The 25,235-nt window shown below is 33.5% G+C and overlaps 1 pseudogene; it reads right to left on the reverse strand.

Moving 5' to 3' along the window:
• Nucleotides 1-13,264, reverse strand: part of LOC139863428 (parthenolide synthase-like) — a 62,886-nt pseudogene extending 49,622 nt beyond the window's left edge.
• Nucleotides 13,265-25,235: the final 11,971 nt, after the last annotated feature.

The following is a 25,235-nucleotide window of genomic DNA, read 5'->3' on the forward strand; positions in this document are numbered from 1 at the left end:
CCAACCTGAATAATTAATTAAATGATTATAATAGATTCCATATGAACGTCACTAAATAGGACAACCATAATCATTATTAATTATTAGGATAATTAATTTGAAGATAGGTTCGACAGACTCCAATGAGTTGTCACTCAATTAGACAATACCCCCATCTATTAATAGTCAATAGTCCAATTTCCACAAGTGTCGGTCTTTTGCCCAAACCTTAATTATGGTACAAAATCCAATAACCCCGTCTTAATATTTAGTCAAACATCACGATTACTTCGGCTTAAATAAGCATAATAATAACTTAGTTACGATACATTAATATAAAAAGGTTGAACATAACTTACAATGATTAAAAATAGCGTAGCGTTACACGGACAGAATTTCGACTTACACACTCAAACGATCTCTATCATAAATCTTATTATTATCATAATTTAAAATTAAAATTAAGATTATTGTTATATCTTATTAAGTTAACATTATGATAGAGATATAGAATATAGATATTGATAATTGATATTGATAAATAAGAAAAAGATAGAAAAAGGTGTGTTTTTACATTACGATTACAAAGCCTTTTATAGGCGAATTTAGAAATTGAATTTTCACTTATGACCCCTGAACTATGCTCAATTAACAACTTTTTATTATTTAATATTATTCTTATTATGAATTATTTAAATATTATATTTTATTCTTGTGCATAGTTGACTCGTAATTTTTACACCGTTGCGTCGAGCGTTGAGAGTTGACTCTGGTCCCGGTTCCGGATTTTCGAACGTCCTTGCGTACAATTTTATATTTTGTACTTTGCGTTTTGTAACTTGTACTCTTGTCATTTTTAGACGTTCCTCATCAATAATTTGAACCTTTTTGATTGTATCTTGTACTTTTGAGCTTTTTGGACCTTTGTGTCTTCAATTCGTCGTTTTCGCCTTTTGTCTTCGCACTTATTTAAAATAAACTAATATTACTTGAAAATGGAACAATTGCAACTAAAATCTTGTCTTTCTTGGGGGATTTTGCTATGAAATATATGTTCCTTTTTAGCCTTATCAATATCCCCACACTTGAGCGTTGCTTGTCCTCAAGCAATACAGTCTTGAAATAATATAATACATCACACGAATCACTTCTTTATTCTTCACACTTTGTACATCAGTGATTTTGATAGAGCGGTATAAACAATGATAGTAACGATATGGTTAAAGGTGGGTGTGTCATCCACAGTTGCCTCGGGTTTAGGTCAACGACACTTGCAATCAAATAGCCGATTTACTTTCGGTTTCCAAAGCAAAGTGCACATTTGAAAGGCGGTTTACAGTCCCACATGACTATAAAAATTTAGATCCTTTAGGAAATAGGATCTTTATGAAAACATTTGATCTTTTGAAAATTCAATCTAGCTTTTACCCTAGATAAGTTTTCTGATTTGATCCACCATTGGTGTTGCAAAATATATTTGTGGATCAATATTTTGGCTAAAAACATTTAGGTTCGTGTAATCCACTGCTATCCCGGTATCGGAAAGCACACATCCAGTTTACTTGTTCCGTATATTACCTTTCGGTAAACTACCGTCCGGTTGTAAAGGAAAGCGATGAACAAGAAACTGTTAAGGCAATGTCCCGTGACATGCAGATGATTATGGTCTTTTAACGTGTCGGATGCTAGAACTATCCTTGGTAGGAGCGATAGTAAAGATCATCCTATGATTTTTCGGTCTGGCACAAGGTCCTGTCTCCGACCATGCTATGCAACCACCGTTCTTACGGTTGACACCCGATTTGGTTCAGGTGACCTAATGAATTCCAGGTGAATTCCTAGGATTTTACGTTCAATGGTAATGAACGCATTGAAAATGGATTTTCAGAAAACAAATCGGTTTGCAATTTTGATCAAAATATTTTCTCGTTCAGGCTCGAGTTTAGATATCATTGAATTCCATGAGTTTGAATTCTCAATCTTTAAGGTCAATCTCTAGGATTGAGTAATATCAGTCTTAAAAGCTGATTTCTAATCTTTAAGGAGATTATCCTTTCTGGGGATCTGATTCATTAGTCTTATCAAGCTAATTTGCACGGTGCCCCCCCATTGTACGAGATAAATCCTTCTCATGGTTAGGATAAATCTGACCACATGGCGACCCTGTTTGATGCTGAGGTCCGTGGATTTCCTGCTGATTTTAGAGATGACTTTTCTAGATTTTTCGTCAACCTACAGCTGGTCTAGACGACAACTTCATGACCTAAATCAAGAAGCGCGTTTCTTTTTCGGAAGACTTTACTTCCTTTTAATGATGGAATTGATTCATCGTGTAGATCCATCTTTCTTACAGTAAATCGGGTAAAACTGATTAAAATCGTCCAAAACAAAAGTACCTGCAATAACTTTACAGAAACATGTGATAGATAGTTTTTAATTGAATAACTTGGTACATTCTCCCCACACTTAGTTTCTTTCTTTGCTTTTTTTTATTCTCCTTTATTCCATTTTAAATGAATTCAATCGTTTTAGGGTGTTTCTCAATTTATGTCCTTTCCGAGGTAACGATAATTTCGGCATTAACACCTAGTTTTATCGTTCATAAATATGTATAAACATGATTTTGAATTCATTTAGTTAAAAAATTTTAAAATTTTCATAATATTTAGAAAATAAGCCAAGTATAAACCCGAGAGAATTTATAACCCTTCCCCACACTTGAGATCATGCAATGCCCTCATTTGCATGAAATCAGACTATAATTATAAATTCATGAGGGTGATTAGTGTAGGAAAGTGATTAAAAATACCCAGTTTGTAAACATATTGTTGTTATTTCACATTTGATATTTTGCGTCTTATCGTCAAAATTAGTACCTTTTGCTGAACTTAATGTTAGTCTTTGAAAGTGCGCTGTTTTACCCTGTTTTGTACATAATAAAATACAAACATACATATACATATTTTTGACGTTTGGTATATTACCCTACTTTCAAAAATTTATAATATTTAATATTTTTTGGCATACTTTAAATCAATAAAATTAAAAATAATGATAACAAAATTTGTCGTTCCGCCCTCGGGTAAAGCAATTTCAGTTCAACGGCCTAGTCTTCAACTCACGACGAATTTTAGAAATCATTTTTTTTCAACTTAATGAAATAAAGTAAATTTTTGTTTTTAAATTCACACAAAACTTAAAAAGAAAACATATTAATTTCATATAAAACCTAAAAAACAAAAAAAATTCAGAATGGGGGGAGAAAACTAGTTCTTTAGTGTCTGCTAGCGGAAAAGACCAATCGAATTCCATTCTCGGAACTACACGAGAACAGAACAACTAACTCCAAACAGCATTTTCTTTTTAGAATATTTGAATCTCCTCACACTTAGGTAGATGTGGTGTCGAAATTGTGATTAACTTCATCGTCAATTTCTCTTGGACCATAATCAACTTGCATATCTGTGACTTTTACTTTAAGCCAGTGACCAGCTTTTTCCGTAATATCCACAAATTCAACTAGCTTCGCCTTTTCTTTAGGCGACAGATTGGATACTAACCGGTTATATAACCTAAAGTTTCCCTTACTTTTAGCATCAATAACCCGTTTAAAAAGTTTCTTCATTGAACTGTTAATAACGGGGTTATTTAATTTCGTATCAACTATGGGGTTCTTTATTATCAAGTCATCATTAGGTATTACTTCATTTTCCCCACACTTAGGCGTTCTATTATTGTTAAGCATTACCGTTGGAGTTGGTAAAACAACATGGTTCTTACCAATCATTTTTGTCGGTTCAACGGTTTTGGTTTGTGGATATTTAGACTTTCGAATCATAAAGGTGATCGATTTCTCATCATTACTAAGTGTCATTCTACCCTTTCTTACATCAAATAACGCCCCGGTGGACGCTAAGAATGGTCGACCTAAAATTAGAGGAACGTTTGAGTCCTCTTCTATGTCAATGACAATGAATTCGACTAGAAAGGTTAAATTACCTACTTGAACGGATAGGTTGTCAGCAATTCCAACTGGGTGCTTAATGGTTTGATCAAGGAGTCGAACACTCATATCCGTTGGAGTTAACTCACCTACACCTAATCTCTTATATAATGAAAGAGGCATAACACTCACACTTGAACCTAAATCTGCTAGTGCATCATACATGACACAGTCACAAAGTAGACAAGGAACAATAAATTCACCCGAATCACCTACCCTAGGTGGAGGATTTGGTGGAACTGTCTTCACCGGGTTTACTTCTACTGTTTTTGTTTCTTGCACTTTTTTATTCTTCTTCTTCTTCTTTCCAGAGGTATCACAAACTTTATTACCTATTACTTGCTCATACTCAACTCCTTTTCTTGGAAACGGGATGGGTGGTCTGTATGGTGCCACCACTGGCTTTACATACTCGGGTGGTGGTGGTGGTGTAACTTCTTCATTGTTACTTACATCTAAAACTTTCCCATCTTCTGGTATTGGTTTTTCAGAATTTGTTGATATCATGTTAACATTTTCATTCCGAGGATTTACTTCATTATTACTCGGTAGCTTTCCTTGTTCCCTTTCACTCATCAATCTAACAAGAGTACCTACTTGTTTTTCTAGATTCAAAATGGAAGCTTGTTGAGTTCTAAATGACTGCTCAAACCTCTCATTCGTTTGGGTTTGAGTTTCAATAAATTGTGTTTGAGATTCAACTAGCTTAAATACCACTTCTTCCAGATTTGACTTCTTCTCGTCGGTTTGTTGTGGTGGTTTATACAAGCCAGGTCTTTGTTGATTGAAAGTGTTGTTTTGAGTTGGTTGGTTATTCGGACCTTGTTGGTTATACGAGTTATTGTCCGGTCCTTTTGGATTGTAAAGAATGTTTTGATTTCGATTAAAGTTTGGCCTTGGCGGTTGATAATTATTCTGATAACTATTTTCCAGCCTTTGGTTCATGTAGACAACATTCTCACGTTGTTCCATCGTTTGTTCAATGTGACAGTCTTTCATTAAGTGTGGTCCACCGCATTGCTCACAACTGATTCGTATTGCGTGAATATCTTTATTCATCTTTTCCATTCGTCTTTCGAAAGCATCTATTTTTGCGGAAACGGAATCAAAGTCATGGCTAGAATCGGCTCTAGCCGCTTTAGATGAACGAAAAATATCTTTTTCTTGATGCCACTCATGAGAGTGGGAGGCTGTGTTATCAATAATTTTGTAAGCTTCAGTTGCAGTTTTCTTCATAATGGAACCACCAGCTGTTATGTCGATGTCTTTTCGTGTAGCAACGTTGACACCTTGGTAGAATATTTGTACTATTTGATAAGTGTCTAAACCGTGTTGAGGACATCCTCTCAACAACTTTCCAAATCTTGTCCACGCCTCATATAGAGTTTCATTTGGCTTTTGCGCGAACGTAACAATTTCTCCTTGAAGTCTCACGGCTTTGGATGCCGGAAAGAATTGTTTAAGAAATTTTTCAACTAAAACATCCCATGTGTCAATCGCCCCTTCAGGTAACGATTCTAACCAATCTTTGGCTTCTCCCTTTAAAGTCCAGGGAAACAACATGAGATAGATCTGCTCATCTTCCACTTCTCGGATTTTGAATAGTGTACAAATTCTTTTAAACGTACGAAGGTGTTCGTTAGGATCTTCATTCGGTGCACCATTGAATTGGCATTGGTTAGTTACCATGTGTAGAATTTGTCCTTTGATTTCATAATCTGGCGCATTAACTTCTGGCTTAATAATGGCGTGACCTTGGCCCGTGCGTGTGGCTCTCATTCGATCTTCCATACTTAGAGGTTCCGTTACTTCCATAATTGAATTTGTTGAATACGAATCACTAGAGGATTCTGATTTAATGGTTTGTGGCTCAGGAGGAATAATTAGTGGTTCAGGATCTTGGAATTGTCCTTGAATATGCTCCGGGTTCTTAATTGTGAAGTCGGGTTCAAAATATGGATTATCGGAAATTTGAGTTGGAGTTCTTGTTCGACTAGATGACGATTCTAAAGAAAAATCAACGGCGACAATATTTGCTAGATGTCTTGATCGAGTTACAGGTGGTGAACGTATGACCGGCGGCGAACGTCTTGCTCGGTGCATTCACTGAATATCCTATTAGTTTTTAAAAAGGAAAGAAAAATTATAATAAGTTATCCAATTAATAGACTTTTCTGATTTTGCCCACGTTTCGAATAGCCAAAAGATGCAGCAGATGGGCAGGATTCGTTTGGTCTCAATATAATTGAGTACTGTTTGGCTCCAATAACCCGGTCCACGTACAAATCTAACTATTACTACGAACAAGAAAATTTTGATGTCTATCAATTTAACCACTTAAAATAAATTTTCGTAATTTTAAGAAATTTAGATAAGAAGTAGAATAAAAATCTTATCCTAAAACTAGAATAGCGAGAAATAAGAAAGAAAAAGATTGCGCGTCGAAAAAGGTCGAAAAATAAAAGGTCGAAAAATAGGCGTCGAAAAATAAAAATAAGAAAGTAGCGCGAAAAACGGCGTCGTAAAATTCTAAAGCACCTAAAACTTAATCTAAGGAATAAGCACTTAAGGGATTTTACGGCAAAGCCTAAAAATTCTAGAAGTAAAAATAACTATGGCAAAACTAAACTTAATACTAAAAGTTGCGACTATAGTCTAAAAATCTAAAGGTAATAAAACTAAAAAAAAACAAATTTTTTTTTATAGACAAAATCTTAAAAAATATATATTTTTTTAATAATTTTTTTTTTTTTTACGTTTTTTTTTTTTTTTTTTACGTTTTTGTTTTTTTTTTACGTTTTTTTTTTAAAAACGAATTTTTTTTTCTAAAAAAACGTTTTTTTTTTACAAATATTTTTTTTTTTTTTTTAAAAAATGATTTTTTTTACAAATTAATACTTTTTTTTATAATTATTATTTTTTTTTCAAAACTTTTTTTTTTATTCATTTACTATTCATGAATAGTAAATGAAAAGAAATTAATTAATTTACTATTCACATGAAAGCGACATGATAGAAATTATTAATTACAATTTGCATAATATACCCCTGAAGTATTTAATAAATACGACTTTTTAAAACTTTTACGATTCAAAATATATTCTAAAATATTATTATATTATTATATTCTATTTCAATATTATTATATTATATTCTATTTCAATATTATTATATTATTATATTTTATTTCAATATTATTATAATTAAAAATATAGCGTTTTAGCGCTCCCCGGCAGCGGCGCCAAAAACTTGATGATGTAGCGTGAGGGTACGAAATAGTATTATTTTTAATACAAAATACTACAAAATATGACACAAGTTTTATTAATTTACGGATGGGATATACCTAAACCTTGCTACAACACTATAGGCAGTGTACCTAATCGTAGAGTAGTGTAGTTTTTAGTAAGTCCGGTTCGTTCCACAGGGAGCTGGTGATACTTACTATATTTTTAACTATATTTATACAAAATATATATAATTATATAAGTAGTAATATTATTATAAAAGGGGGGTTTTACCGTTTAATGACCGGTTTGTCGATTCTATATTTTAAGCGTAAAGATAAATGACGATAATTAAAGTGCGTAAAATAATGACAATAAATAAAATGACAGTAAATAAAATTGCGAGTAATAATATGACAGTAAATAAAGATACGATGAGAAATATAATAAAAGAATTATGCTTATTTAAACTTCCGTAATCATGATGTTTAACGTTTTGATTTTAATTAATTGTTACTCGGGTTAATTGTCCTTTGTCATGGTTTATTTGATACCTATCTGGTTTTTATCCATAATAGTTCATCGGTCATAAACATATAATAGGTAAATAAACAAAAACTTGGATATTGGTTTACTAATTATCGCTCGCTAGATTGCACGTTGCATAAAACTGAGACTGATAAGCATGAAACGCTTCTTTGTTAGTGAGTTTCTCCTTACCCTTCTTCGACTTTGAAGTTGAGGCCGATGTTTTTACTACCCTTTTCGTGGTTGGTTCACCAGTTCGATCAACTGAAGATCTGCACGTATCACTACTATGACCTGCTTCTTTGCAACGAGTACATGTTCTTAATGTTTTTCAATGTCTTCACCCGTTGACGGATGACGTTTTGTTGATTTTGGGCGTCTTGGAGCTCTTTTTGGCTTAATGGGAGGGTTTACAATTGGTAGGACGTTGGGCCCCGGATCCGACCATTCAGACCGATGGGGAAAAGGAAGGATGTGTTCCATATACGTATTTATATAAGTTTCTGTCGTGAACCAATGAGATACAAATTGAGTAACATCAGCCACTCCAAAGAGTCGTGTTACTGCAATAACATGTCCGCATGGTATTCCTGATCCCTGCTACTGCCCACATGAACAAACTTTATCTGCTAGATTAACGAGGCCATTTTTTCGTCCATCGCGCACTTCTACTAGATTGTTTGTCGATGGAATTGCTTGCCATCTTCTTGACTTTTTCGTCCTCTTGGCTAGTTTATGTTCAGCATATGGAGTAACAATTGATGTAAGACTAACCGATTGGTTGTGATGTTTGAAATACCAATCTTGTACCGAAGCGCAAAAAAATTCCAATAACATGCAAACAGGTAGTTTTCGAGCATGTACGGATAGTGCATTAACAAACTCTACACTGTTGCTAGTAAGGTATGAATACCTAACATGTTCAGCTCTACTTCTAGACCATTTGTGGAACCCAATATCACTTAAAATTTTGTAAGACGCTTTCAATCTTCTTCGAAATACATTAAGATGATCCTCAAAATCCGACGCATGATAAGCTTTAACCATTTTCCAATAATGCCATTCAAAATATTTGAATTTGTTGGATTTACTTTTAATGCTTGCAAACAAATGACGAGCGCAGAAACAGTGAAACGCTTCGGGGAACACGGTTGAAACACCATGTGCTATTGGCAAATCTCGATCAGAAATAAAAGTAAGCTCTGACATACGATCACCCATTCCACAAGTCATTAAATGGTCAGGTAGGTTGCCCAAAAACCAATCCAAAGACTCGTTTGTCTCGCCGCCAGCAATTCCATAAGCCAATGGCAAAATTCCATTATTGCCATCCATCGCAACAGCAACTAAATTTATACCCAAATATCCTGCCTTCAAATGCGCTCCATCGACGATGATTATCGGGCGACAATGTTGAACAAATGATCGAACCTGCAGGAATGAACAATGTTAAAACAAATATGTTTTTAATAGATATGCAAGGAACATAAGGACGCAAACAAAAGTTTTGCGTCTTGCGTACTATTGATTTGCGAGGCGCAAGAAACGTCTTACGTCTCTGCGTCTGGTAAAGGAAGACGCAAACTGTTTCTTGCGTCCCTTACGTCTCGTGCAAAATTTACAATTTTAATTAAATGGTAATAGTGATACTGATGATGTAGCGTGAGGGTACGAAATAGTATTATTTTTAATACAAAATACTACAAAATATGACACAAGTTTTATTAATTTACGGATGGGATATACCTAAACCTTGCTACAACACTATAGGCAGTGTACCTAATCGTAGAGTAGTGTAGTTTTTAGTAAGTCCGGTTCGTTCCACAGGGAGCTGGTGATACTTACTATATTTTTAACTATATTTATACAAAATATATATAATTATATAAGTAGTAATATTATTATAAAAGGGGGGTTTTACCGTTTAATGACCGGTTTGTCGATTCTATATTTTAAGCGTAAAGATAAATGACGATAATTAAAGTGCGTAAAATAATGACAATAAATAAAATGACAGTAAATAAAATTGCGAGTAATAATATGACAGTAAATAAAGATACGATGAGAAATATAATAAAAGAATTATGCTTATTTAAACTTCCGTAATCATGATGTTTAACGTTTTGATTTTAATTAATTGTTACTCGGGTTAATTGTCCTTTGTCATGGTTTATTTGATACCTATCTGGTTTTTATCCATAATAGTTCATCGGTCATAAATATAAAGTGCGAGTGTCCTCGTCAAATTACTCTTATACCCGAAGTCAAATATTCCAACTAATTAAGGATTTAAACTGTGACGCAGTTATCACTTCTGTCAACAATTACACCAGTTATCACTGTATGTAATCTACCCCTGTTTTGATTAGATATGAATATTAATTTACCCACTTGATCAGTTTGAATAATCAATTACCCAACCTGAATAATTAATTAAATGATTATAATAGATTCCATATGAACGTCACTAAATAGGACAACCATAATCATTATTAATTATTAGGATAATTAATTTGAAGATAGGTTCGACAGACTCCAATGAGTTGTCACTCAATTAGACAATACCCCCATCTATTAATAGTCAATAGTCCAATTTCCACAAGTGTTGGTCTTTTGCCCAAACCTTAATTATGGTACAAAATCCAATAACCCCGTCTTAATATTTAGTCAAACATCACGATTACTTCGGCTTAAATAAGCATAATAATAACTTAGTTACGATACATTAATATAAAAAGGTTGAACATAACTTACAATGATTAAAAATAGCGTAGCGTTACACGGACAGAATTTCGACTTACACACTCAAACGATCTCTATCATAAATCTTATTATTATCATAATTTAAAATTAAAATTAAGATTATTGTTATATCTTATTAAGTTAACATTATGATAGAGATATAGAATATAGATATTGATAATTGATATTGATAAATAAGAAAAAGATAGAAAAAGGTGTGTTTTTACATTACGATTACAAAGCCTTTTATAGGCGAATTTAGAAATTGAATTTTCACTTATGACCCCTGAACTATGCTCAATTAACAACTTTTTATTATTTAATATTATTCTTATTATGAATTATTTAAATATTATATTTTATTCTTGTGCATAGTTGACTCGTAATTTTTACACCGTTGCGTCGAGCGTTGAGAGTTGACTCTGGTCCCGGTTCCGGATTTTCGAACGTCCTTGCGTACAATTTTATATTTTGTACTTTGCGTTTTGTAACTTGTACTCTTGTCATTTTTAGACGTTCCTCATCAATAATTTGAACCTTTTTGATTGTATCTTGTACTTTTGAGCTTTTTGGACCTTTGTGTCTTCAATTCGTCGTTTTCGCCTTTTGTCTTCGCACTTATTTAAAATAAACGAATATTACTTGAAAATGGAACAATTGCAACTAAAATCTTGTCTTTCTTGGGGGATTTTGCTATGAAATATATGTTCCTTTTTAGCCTTATCAGATACTTACAACTACGCCAAGGGAATAATAACACATCAGAAATCTATTTTCTTTGTCTGTGATCAAATTCGTTACGCTTCCGGGGTTGTGAATCCTAATGTTATATAGGTAAATTGGAAGCATTTGGTACGACTCTTCACTACTCCCACGAAGCATCTGTAATGTATACCATTTGGCCCTCCATTCTTGATTATAAGATATGCTGACACTGAATCGGCTGCCTATATCCGCATGTATATCGTTTGCTTTATATTCCCGGTTTGCAAATTTGAATGAATCCACAAGCATACTACCCAACACCTTTTTGGTTACATGTTTATTGTTTCCCATAACTAGTGTGTGTGAGCATGTGTGTACGTCATGCAGTTTCTTTACCATAAACTTTTCAGCGAATCGTATTCTGTAAGCGCTACATTTCCACTCACAGTTTGGCAACACATTTAGCGGTGTACCGAGATTTGTCTGACTTTACAGGCTTTATTTGGAAGTTTTCTTCAAGATATTTTGTAAATAGGGTGTTTATAAACTCTTCTTTGTTCAAGAAAGTTTGATGAACTTTAATTAAATCTGACACCCGATATGTGGTTAGTATTTCAGTCGTATGTTCGCGCTCTTCCTCAAGCTGACTCAAAAGAGTTGGCATATTCCAGAACGGATCTTGCTTTTCTTCTTCATATTGGAATTCTGCGTCTCCGTCTTTTCCTCCATCTGAATCACTATCTTTGACAAGAGGTACCTCAAACGGGTGGTTTAATTCTTTAATTTTACATACGTTTTCAAGACCATAGTTATGCAAATCAAACTCTCCTGTGTTTGGAAGTGGCAATTCAGGTTCTTCCACTTCGAAATTGTTACTTGCAAGGTTTTCTTCAGTATCATGTTGTAGTAACAATTGTCGTAGTTGGTGTTTTGGTGGTTTTGGTAGTTTTGGTGATTTTGGTTTTTTTGGTGTGGGTGTTTCTTGGTTTTGTTGTAGTAGTGGCTGGTTTGTCGAGTATTTTATTTTTGGATTTCGTTGTGACTGATGCATTATTACTCTATCGACAATATAAATATCAATAGGAGCATTTACAATTGCATATTGTAAAAACTCTTGAAAGTCTTCATCATCATCAGTAATATCAAAAACATGATTATTAAAAACGTATCTCATTGAAACAGCTGCATTGGGTGGGAATTCAATCTTTTTAAGAACATTTTTTAACAATATTCTCCGATTCATTGGTTTTACGGGCGCAATTGGGAGTCTTAACCGAATTCTAAAACAATCTCGTGGCATATATATGGGTATGTTGTTAATGTACTCAAAATAACCTACACAACATATATTAACAACAAATTTATCATCATTAACACAATTCATAATGACAAAAATTAGTGAAAAAATGGTTAAAATAGTACCTTAACGTGGGTATAAGCTCTGCATTGAAAACTTTTGAAATTTTTATGAGACTGTGATTTCAAAGTCTCAGGGTCAATCTAAATATAGGGACAAAATATTATCCGTAAAAATCTAGGATATCTGACGAAATCTTATCCACAAAATCGTATTTCTGATCAGATAAGGTCGCAAGCTCGCAAGACGCAAGGACGCAAGCTTGCGCCTTGCGAGGGCAAGACGCAAGTCTCCTTGCGCCTTGCGAGGGCAATCTGGCAATTTTTTTTTGGGCTCCAGCGCAAGAAACTGTTTGGGAATGGGTATTTTGGCTATAATCCCTTCTAGCAACACCTTGCTTACATTTACCTCCGTGTTTAATGAATGTAACGATAGAGAATGAAGCATGTTCTCAATCTCCGTCACCAATACGTGGTTAAATGATCTAGCTCTCTTTGGACCCAAAAATTCAGATATAAAAATCTTGTGCTTGTCCGTGCGCATATTGCTATGGGGCGAAAAGGCGACGTCCAAGTAATTGTATGTTATTAGCTTTATGCCCTTAGAAGGAGGACGCGAACAAAAGATGTGATCTTGAGTTTGAAGAATTTGTTTGGCCATAGAAGGTGAAGAAATGATGATGTAAGGATTTGTACCGATATGAAATAGCACAATCGGACCATAGTTGGTGCAAGTTTCCAATTATAGGAAGTCTTGGAGGGCCTGGGGGAAGCTTGAAGTCTCCCTTGGATGAGCTATTTATTTGTTTTATTAGAGTGAATATAAGTATGCATGATACGAAGAGGGTTACAATTGATGCAAGAAGCCATTAAGGGAAGAGATTAAAGATGTCAATGTGATTAATTGATTGGTTCTTTTTTTTATATATATTTAGTTGATTGTGTATTCAACCTACTTTGATCTACTTATATAGTACTGGTTGAAAGATATATATATATATATATATATATATATATATATATATATATATATATATATATATATATATATATATATATATATATATATATATATATATATATATATATATATAAGTGAATATGGGCCTCACATTTTAGAAATTCCAATTTTATACTAAAAAACGCGAAGGGGTATTTTGGTCATTTTCATAATTTAATTTTCCTTAGCAATAAAAGAAAAGGAAATAATTGACTACAGTTAGGGTTCAGTTCATACATTCTTCAGTTCATCTCCTTTAACTGATATCTTATCCAATCTCAGATCCTTATAACACAATTTTGATTTCATGTTACGGACTCAAATAGAAAGCTTTAAAATCATGATTCCGAGACGACGAAGGTTCCATCAATCTGAACTATAATTTTAGAATCTGAGCGTAAAAGAAGACTTCTGATTATCATTGTGATTGTTTCGAAGAAAATCGTCATTTGATTGTTCGGTGGTTCTGTTAATCAATTGAAAAATAGCGAAGTTTATCAAAGAACAAATGGATGAATTCTAACAGGTTTCTTCTTGTTTTATGAATTAGGTCTCTATGAATTAGGTCTCTTCTTTGTTATATGAATTAGGAATTTAGCCAAGTCTCTTATTTTTTTATGAATTAAGAATTTAGCTAATTCTCTTGTTTTATGAATTAAGTGATCTTCATTTGTAAAATTAGATACTTAAAATCAATTCATAGAAACCGAGAGTTGATAAATTTCTTACATGATCTTTCTAGTAATTAGTAAATTTTTTCAATCTGAGTGTAGTTATGTGTACATGATGAATGATTTTCTATTTATAAGATGTTGCACACTAGGTGTTTGATGTTTTGTCTCAATGATAACTGTAAGATAAATGAAATATTAGACTACTGATATACTATAACTAATTAATTAATTTTGTGATATTTTTCGTTAAACTGTAATGGTTTGAGATGAACCCACAATATATCAGGTTGTTTCAAGACTTGATTTTGAAACTCAAACTGAACTCACTACTGTTCGTTTGTTTCAGGAAAATACTTCTTCTGTTGTTTATATCACTAATTTAGCTTCTAGGTACTTCCATTTTTGTTGTTTATTACTGATTTATATCCGTATATGTTTATGTATATATCTTTTTAGTGATCATTAGTGGATGCATATGTTGAAATGAATGTTAAATTTAGGTGTTTTTATGTACAGGCAGGATGCGTTTACTTTAGATGTACTAGAGGTCCCTCAGGGATCTGGATCAGGTTTTGTTTGGGATAAGAAAGGTCACATTGTTACAAATTATCATGTCATTCGAGGTGCGTCTGATCTCAGGTTGGTTACATATTCCCTCTTTAGCTCTTCTCGTGCTATGGAATATTGGAGTGAATATGTTTATGCACTTAGGATTCAAAGTGTGGATAATGAGTTGAACGAATTGTTACTTGTTGTTTGACTCATTTGTTGACTCATAAGAGATAATGAACTAAAGAACAATAAATTACTTATTGATGCCTCATTTATCATCCATCATATGTATTTTCTTTTTTATGCGCATAAGTATTTTTTTGCAAATGTATTATATAAGAATGTTGAAATAATTCATGGCAGTATTATGAAGACTTTTTGAGTGATCCATTGTATATGGAAGGATCTGTCAGTTGTCTAGAATCCATATGATTAAAATTTTAAAAATAGACTATTTCCCCCTGTCTAATAGCTTGGTTGATCTTTATTTTGCTATTCATGTTGACATAAACTGGAGTATAATCTGATTTGGTGGTTACATTAACATGATTTGGTTCTGTTAGAAACGTCTATGGCATTTATATTGTTTTCTTCTACTTGCTATCATTGAGTTAAATTATGTGTATTTAGGGTAACTTTTGCTGATCAATCCACATTTGATGTACAAGTTGTTGGGTTTGACCAAGATAAGGATGTTGCAGTACTTCATATCGATGCACCTGAAGATTAATTGAGACTAATACCAGTTGGTGTGTCCGCCGACTTGCTTGTTGGGCAAAAAGTGTTTGCAATAGGAAACCATGTGAGTACACGCAAACTAAATCTGTGTATTAGATATATTTTTCGCATGTGTGTTTATCAAATAGCTGCTTAAATTCAAAGTTATGGGCTGTAGTTTCCCTCATTAATCGTTGTGATGCTAGAATGCGTCTTCTTTTGGGTGTCAACTACAAATGAGATTTGGATGATTATTATCTATAAACATATAGAGGTAGGCCTTTTATTATTTTTAGGTAGATGCAGTTTTTTCCATAAAAGGAAGTTGCACAATTTAAAGAACAATGAATCGTACATCAAACTCGTGATATTGTCACGAGAACGAGAAACACGAGTCTTACCTAAGCCTGCATAGACGTTCACTTTTATCGTCTGTTGGATGGTTCTTTTTTCTAGTGCGTAAGTACTATTGATACTGATGAAGTATGAAGAAGTTAATAGATGTTGTCTAAGTTAAGGCAAACTGTTACTTGCAGTTGCACATTTATGAAGATCTTAGTTAATAGATGTTGTCTAAGTTAATAGATGGTACTTGTTTATGTTACTTCTCATTATCATTGTGATTGTTTCGAAGAAAATCATCATTTGATTATTCGGTGGTTCTGTTAATCAATTGAAAAGTAGCGAAGTTTATCGAAGAAAAAATGGATGAATTCTAACAGGTGGTTCAGTGGTTCTGTTAATCGTCATTTGATTGTTCGGTGGTTCGGTGGTTCTGTTAATCGTCTTTGTTTGGACAATGAAATTAAAAATTTCTGTCAAGTAGATTTATATCATGCTTCTATGTTTTATTTGAAATTAAATGTTGCTATATTGGGCCCAAAGTTTTTCTTAGATATGGCAAGATGCGGGGTAAATATTGAGGAATTCACTCGACGTCTTCGTCATAAGGTTGTTTTCTTTCATAATTATTTAGATTGGTAAATTTATTGTTAGAAATGTTTATATATATGGTCTGATATATGTGGTGTATAGTCTTGTGTTTCCCATGTGACAGCACGTATGGATAGTGTAGTCAGCATCGTTTTAAGTGCAATATTTGAGGCAACTAGAGGAGATGAAACTAAGGTCAAAATGAAAAAAAAAAGTTTGATTTTGATATATCTTTTGCTGTAGAATATATCAACTGATAAAACAATTTTTTTTTACATTATAGTATTCTATGTTTCTTCTGATCTTCAGTTCCCCTTACCTTGGAAACCATATATGCGGAAGCAACGAAAGTCAACAAGGTCGGAGTTTGACTTTAGAGCGTGTTAGAGCTTCCCTTGTCCAGCTGGGTTGTGAACTCCCAACAATCGGGATAAACAAAACATATAGCATTGGTAAGCGCGTTTTATTCATCACCTAATTTTTATCATTCATCACCTAATTTTTATCAGTCATCACCTTCTTTTTTATTATTCATTACCTCATTTTTATCATTCATCACATCCTTTTTATCATTCATCTTCTTTTTTTTTATCATTCATCACCTTATTTTGTCATTCTTCGCTTATCATTCATCAGCTATCTTTATCATTCACTGGGTATTTTTTTCATTCATCGGATATTTTATCATTCATCGAATATTTTTTATCATTCATCACGTTCTTTTATCATTCATCGTTTATCGTTCATCAGCTACTTTTAACATTCATTTGATATTTTTATCAATTATCTGGTATTTTGATGAATGATAATTTTGTCATTCTTCGCTTATCATTCATCAGCTATCTTTATCATTCACTGGGTATTTTTTCCATTCATCGAATATTTTTTTATCATTCATCACGTTCTTTTATCATTCATCGTTTATCATTCATCAGCTACTTTTATCATTCATTTGATATTTTTATCAATTATCTGGTATTTTGATGAATGATAAATGCTTGATGAATGATATTGTTTTTTGATAAATGAGAAGTGTTTGCTGAATGATAGCATTATGATGAATGATAATCGTTTTTCGATAAAAGATAAGTGTTTTTATATGAATAACAACAATTAGATGAATAATAATTGTTTGATAATTGGGCATTTGGTCTAGCGGTATGATTCTCGCTTTCAGCGCGGGAGGTCCCGAGTTCGATTCTCGGAATGCCCCATTTTTTTATAAAAGTAATCATGATAACGGTTTGATGAATGATAATGGTTTGATGCATGATAACATTTTGATGCACGATAATTGTTTTGAAATGAATAATAACTGTTTCCTTTTGAATGATAACATTTATGACTTCTAATTTACATGTGATTGTTACTAAAACTTTTATAATTCATCATATTTTTTCCTATTCATCTATTTTTTATATCATTCATCAGTTTTTTTTATCATTCATCATATTTTTATAAATGATAACTGGTGGCGGTTGGTGGTGGTTCGTGGTCATGGTGGTGGGTGGTCGTGGCGGTTAGTGGCGGTTGGTGGTAGTTCGTGGTGGTGGTGGTGGATGGTGGTGGTGGTGGGTGGTGGTGGTGGTTGGTGATGGTGGTTGGTGGTGATTAGTGGTGGTGGAAAGTAGTGGTGGTGGTAGGTTGTGGTTGTGGGTGGTGGGTGGAGGGTGGTGGGTGATGGTGGTGGGTGGTGGTGGTGGGTGGTGGTGGTGGTTGGTGATGGTGGTTGGTGGTGGTTAGTGGTGGTGGTTGGTGGTGGTGGTGATAGGTGGTGGTTGTGGGTGGTGGGTGGAGGGTGGTGGTCATGGTGGTGGGTGATGGTGGTGGTTGGTGGTGGTGGTGGTTGGTGGTGGTGGTGGTGAGTGGTGGTTATGGTGGTTGGTGGTGGTGGTTGGTGGTGGGTGGTGGTGGTAGGTGGTGGTGGTGGTGGGTGGTGGTTGGTGGTGGTGGTGGTGGTGATGGTGGTTAGTGGTGGTAGTGGTGGGTGAAGGTGGTGGTGGGTGAAGGTGGTTGTGGGTGGTGGTTGGTGGTGGTGGATGGTGATGGTAGGTGGTGGTGGTTGGTGGATGTGGTGGGTGGGTAGAGGTTGTGGTGGGTGGTGGTGGTGGGGGTGGCGGTTGGTGGTGGTTCGTGGTCGTGGTGGTGGGTGGTCGTGGCGGTTGGTTATGATGGTTAATGATGGTTAGTGGTGGTGGGTGATGGTGGTTAATGGTGGTGGGTGGTGGTTGTTGGTGGTGGTGGTTGTTGGTGGTGGTGGTTGATGGTGGTGGTGGTGGGTGGTGGTGGTGGTTGGTGGTTGTGGGTGGTGGTGGTGGTGGTGTGGGTATAACACCCCGCCAAATTACCATCTGACGGCGTGTTAATTCAGGTCCCACAGTTAACAGTTATGCCCTCTATATGAGACGTTTAAAGCAAACGCATTTAATTTTATTTAAAAATATCAACTTTCAAAAACATAAGTCAATAATTCCCAAAATAGAAACAATGTTGTGATCGTAACCACAAGCCAACAGTATTTAAACAGTATAAAAGTTTTAAATGCGAAAGTAAATAATGTTCTTTAAAATCAAATGCTGACTCCACTGCCAGTCATGCAGCAAACACAGCGGAAGCATACCTCTTAAGGACCTGAGAATAACAATACGCAAAAACAGGTCAACAAATAATGTTGGTGAATCTACAGGTTTAAAGTAATGTAACAGTATCTGAAAAACAGTTATCAGAAAAATAGTTTAGTTTCTTTGACCACGAGATTCTATCGTCTGCATAAACCGAGCACCTGAATACTAGCAATGACCCGAGTATAGAAGCCACTATACCCGCCTTACCTCGTAAAATGTTATACACTTGTTCAAATATATTTAATGTTCAAAATAAATGTACCACAGTTTTTATAGCGGGTGAGGTTATCAACCTAACGGATCCGTCCATATAAATTGTGCTTACACCGATGGTATTAAAAGTATTCAAACTAGAGGCTTTTTGAACAAACTCATTATGCATATGTGTAGTACTCATGTCAATACAAAGTATTTGAAAATGTAAATATAATAGCGTGTATTCTCATCCCTGAAAACATGTAAAAAGCGGGACTGTAGGCTCACCTTTGAATAAAGCTCGGATTGAAAAGTGAATAATTAACTTGTACGGTTTATAGCCGAGTAATGCAACCTAAGTATACGTATGTAGGTTGGTCAATATATGTATCTTAAATAAGTGTGGTTTCATAGTGTACGTTGTCTTATTGCTCGACTCGACGCGTTTCAAAGTAAAAGTCAACTATGTCATGCAAGTCAAACAAAGTCAACCGAAGTCAAACCGAAAGTCAAAATTGGTCAAAGTAGTCAACTAAAGTCAACATCAGTAGGTTCATGTCAAATATTGGTCAACATGTCAAACCTAAGTCAAACAATACGTTTTAGGTCATGAATGATCATTTTCACAATTTCAGTTTATCGCCATGCACAAAGTTTATGAACACGTAGCATACTTAGCACATTATATCATAGTACAAAATTCAAGTAAATATGAAAAACTCCAGATCATAAATATACTTAAAATCAATTCCAAAAAGTCCAGCCAGGGACTCATACGACAATTAAAAGTCAGGAATCAGAAGGGATACATTTGGGGTTTGCCAAGTCAGTTTCTGACCGCGCACTAATTTCATTTTGGCTATAACCGGAGTTAGGAACATGAAATTGATACAAGACCAGTGGCCATAGTTCAAAGATAAATCAAAGTAACACATATAAAAAAGCTAGCAACTTTTGTTTAGCCAATTTGTACAGTTTATTCGTGCAAGTTGAACATTCAGTTTTCAGCTCAAATCTGAATTCACATAAAGTATGGCTCTATTGTACCCAATGCATAAGGTTTCAGAGATTGACATAAACTAACAATAAGTCACATATCATGTTAAGTTTCATTTTCCAGAAGCATACATGCTCAAACAATTCACATATTCCACAGAGTACAAAAACGTGATCAATTTACATATTCGATTCTCATTTAGTTAGTCACATTCGCACGCGATTATCCGAAGATCTAGATACAATTAGCCTATGATATCCGCATGAAATATGAATTAATTTTTGTCTACTTTTCAAATATGCAAAGCTTTAATCACAGAAGTTAACACATTTTATCATACAAGGTTATTTTTATGCAAGTGCTGTATAAAACTACTTTTACACTAATTCAAGCATATCTCGAGCTATACATAAGCAAACGACATGATATCCTAGTCTAAATTGAGTGTTTTTAAATTATATTTCCAGTGGTATAAGTCTCATATGCCAATTCATTGTCTATCAATACCAGATTTCTGATCAAGCAACAAAAACACAACGATAATTCAAATTGACATAACTTAATCATACAGAAACGAAATCAAGCGAATCCAAAGCCTAAACTCAATAGTATTTTGCAAGGAATCTGAATATAACATAATAATTAACATTTGAAAAACTTAATTTTTCTGATCAAGCAAATACAAATTCGTTTTTAAACCCTAGAGCATCAAACAATCAAATTAACGATTACAATTAACACGTATGCGTATAGACTTGAGCAATTGACAACATAACTATGAAACTCACATGAAAATCAGATTTTGAGAATTAGGGTTCATGCAATTATACCTTAGATCGCTAAATTAAATACACCAACGCGTAGAGGAGATCGAGAATTGCAACTTTCGTGTTCAAGGCTTGCTCTAAAAATTAAAAATTGATGGTGGTAGTGGTGATGGAGGTCGACGGCCACAGAGGGAGAGGGAGAGATTGACTGTGCAGTTTTTGTGTGAGGGTTTTACTAAATTTAATTTAAACCTTCTAATTTATACTAACCCTATTTTGAACAATTAGCACATAAGCCCCTAAACTTACAAAATTTGAAATATAAGGGGGGTGAGGGGGAGGGTGAAATGTGTAGTGACCTGAACTTTTCCATGTTTATATATATTAATTGAGATTGATATTTACATGATTAAATGTTTCCAACATGTTAAGCAATCAAACTTGTTAAGACTTGATTAATTGAAATATGTTTCATATAGACAATTGACCACCCAAGTTGACCGGTGATTCACAAACGTTAAAACTTGTAAAAACTATATGATGACATATATATATATATATATATATATATATATATATATATATATATATATATATATATATATATATATATATATATATATATATATATATATATATATATATATATATATATATATATAGTTAACATGATACTATGATAAGTAAACATATCATTAAGTATATTAACAATGAACTACATATGTAAAAACAAGACTACTAACTTAATGATTTTTAAACGAGACATATATGTAACGATTATCGTTGTAAAGACATTTAATGTATATATATATCATATTAAGAGATATTCATACATGATAATATCATGATAATATAATAATTTAAAATCTCATTTGATATTATAAACATTGGGTTAACAACATTTAACAAGATCGTTAACCTAAAGGTTTCAAAACAACACTTACATGTAACGACTAACGATGACTTAACGACTCAGTTAAAATGTATATACATGTATTGTTTTAATATGTATTAATACACTTTTGAAAGACTTCAATACACTTATCAAAATACTTCTACTTAACAAAAATTCTTACAATTACATCCTCGTTCAGTTTCATCAACAATTCTACTCGTATGCACCCGTATTCGTACTCGTACAATACACAGCTTTTAGATGTATGTACTATTGGTATATACACTCCAATGATCAGCTCTTAGCAGCCCATGTGAGTCACCTAACACATGTGGGAACCATCATTTGGCAACTAGCATGAAATATCTCATAAAATTACAAAAATATGAGTAATCATTCATGACTTATTTACATGAAAGCAAAATTACATATCCTTTATATCTAATCCATACACCAATGACAAAAAACACCTATAAACACTTTCATTCTTTAATTTTCTTCATCTAATTGATCTCTCTCAAGTTCTATCTTCATGTTCTAAGTGTTCTTCATATATTTTACAAGTTCTAGTTACATAAAATCAAGAATACTTTCAAGTTTGCTAGCTCACTTCCAATCTTGTAAGGTGATCATCCAACCTCAAGAAATCTTTGTTTCTTACAGTAGGTTATCATTCTAATACAAGGTAATAATCATATTCAAACTTTGGTTCAATTTCTATAACTATAACAATCTTATTTCAAGTGATGATCTTACTTGAACTTGTTTTCGTGTCATGATTCTGCTTCAAGAACTTCGAGCCATCCAAGGATCCGTTGAAGCTAGATCCATTTTTCTCTTTTCCAGTAGGTTTATCCAAGGAACTTAAGGTAGTAATGATGTTCATAACATCATTCGATTCATATATATATAGCTATCTTATTCGAAGGTTTAAACTTGTAATCACTAGAACATAGTTTAGTTAATTCTAAACTTGCTCTCAAACAAAAGTTAATCCTTCTAACTTGACTTTTAAAATCAACTATACACATGTTCTATATCTATATTATATGCTAACTTAATGATTTAAAATCTGGAAACACGAAAAACCGGATTTACGCCGTCGTAGTAACACCGCGGGCTGTTTTGGGTTAGTTAATTAAAAACTATGATAAACTTTGATTTAAAAATTGTTATTCTGAGAAAATGATTTTTATTATGAACATGAAACTATATCCAAAAATTATGGTTAAACTCAAAGTGGAAGTATGTTTTCTAAAATGGTCATCTAGACGTCGTTCTTTCGACTGAAATGACTACGTTTACAAAAACGACTTGTAACTTATTTTTCCGACTATAAACCTATACTTTTTCTGTTTAGATTCATAAAATATAGTTCAATATGAAACCATAGCAATTTGATTCACTCAAAACGGATTTAAAATGAAGAAGTTATGGGTAAAACAAGATTGGAAAATTTTTCTCATTTTAGCTACGTGAAAATTGGTAACAAATATATTCCAACCATAACTTAATCAACTTGTATTGTATATTATGTAATCTTGAGATACCATAGACACGTATACAATGTTTCGACCTACATTTCGACACATCTATATATATTTCGGAACAACCATAGACACTCTATATGTGAATGTTGGAATTAGCTATACAGGGTTGAGGTTGATTCCAAAATATATATAGTTTGAGTTGTGATCAATACTGAGATACGTATACACTGGGTCATGGATTGATTCAAGATAATATTTATCGATTTATTTCTGTACATCTAACTGTGGACAACTAGTTGTAGGTTACTAACGAGGACAGCTGACTTAATAAACTTAAAACATCAAAATATATTAAAAGTGTTGTAAATATATTTTGAACATACTTTGATATATATGTATATATTGTTATAGGTTCGTGAATCAACCAGTCGCAAAGTCTTACTTCCCGACGAAGTAAAAATCTGTGAAAGTGAGTTATAGTCCCACTTTTAAAATCTAATCTTTGGGATGAGAATACATGCAGGTTTTATAAATGATTTACAAAATAGACACAAGTACGTGAAACTACATTCTATGGTTGAATTATTGAAATCGAATATGCCCCTTTTTATTAAAGTCTGGTAATCTAAGAATTAGGGAACAGACACCCTAATTGACGCGAATCCTAAAGATAGATCTATTGGGCCTAACAAACCCCATCCAAAGTACAGGATGCTTTAGTACTTCGAAATTTATATCATATCCGAAGGGTGTCCCGGAATGATGGGGATATTCTTATATATGCATCTTGTTAAAGTCGGTTACCAGATGTTCACCATATGAATGATTTTTATCTCTATGTATGGGATGTGTATTGAAATATGAAATCTTGTGGTCTATTATTATGATTTGATATATATAGGTTAAACCTATAACTCACCAACATTTTTGTTGACGTTTTAAGCATGTTTATTCTCAGGTGATTATTAAGAGCTTCCGCTGTCGCATACTTAAATAAGGATGAGATTTGGAGTCCATGCTTGTATGATATTGTGTAAAAACTGCATTCAAGAAACTTATTTTGTTGTAACATATTTGTATTGTAAACCATTATATAATGGTCGTGTGTAACAGGATATTTTAGATTATCATTATTTGATAATCTACGTAAATCTTTTTAAACCTTTATTGATGAAATAAAGGTTATAGTTTGTTTTAAAATGAATGCAGTCTTTGAAAAACGTCTCATATAGAGGTCAAAACCTCGCAACGAAATCAATTAATATGGAACGTTTTTAATCAATAAGAACGGGACATTTCAGTTGGTATCCGAGCGTTGGTCTTAGAGAACCAGAATTTTGCATTAGTGTGTCTTATCGAGTTTGTTAGGATGCATTAGTGAGTCTGGACTTCGACCGTGTTTACTTGAAAAATGATTGCTTAACAAATTTTGTTGGAAACTATATATTTTTAACATGTGAATATTATGTGATATATTAATCTCTTAATGCGTTTGATATTATGTGATAGATGTCTACCTCTAGAACAAGTCCCATTGACTCACCTAATAATAATGAAGAGTCAAATGTAAATTGGAATGATTCATGGACTGATTCACAATTTCCCGAAGAGGAACCGGAAGAAGAGTCGGAACCGGAAGAAGAATCGGAACCGGAAGAAGAATCGGAACCGGATGAAGAAATAGAACCGGTGGGGGAAATAATAAAACAGTTAAGTAAAAGAAAATCCTCAACCAACCGACCAAGGTTAATTATGGTCAATGGTGTTTCCGCCAAGGAAGCAAAATATTGGGAGGATTACCAATTCTCCAATGAATCGGATTCCGACGAGAATTCCGATGATGTTATAGAA

The sequence above is a fragment of the Rutidosis leptorrhynchoides genome, chromosome 8 (genome assembly GCF_046630445.1).
Source record: "Rutidosis leptorrhynchoides isolate AG116_Rl617_1_P2 chromosome 8, CSIRO_AGI_Rlap_v1, whole genome shotgun sequence".
In the NCBI taxonomy this organism is placed as follows: domain Eukaryota; kingdom Viridiplantae; phylum Streptophyta; class Magnoliopsida; order Asterales; family Asteraceae; genus Rutidosis; species Rutidosis leptorrhynchoides.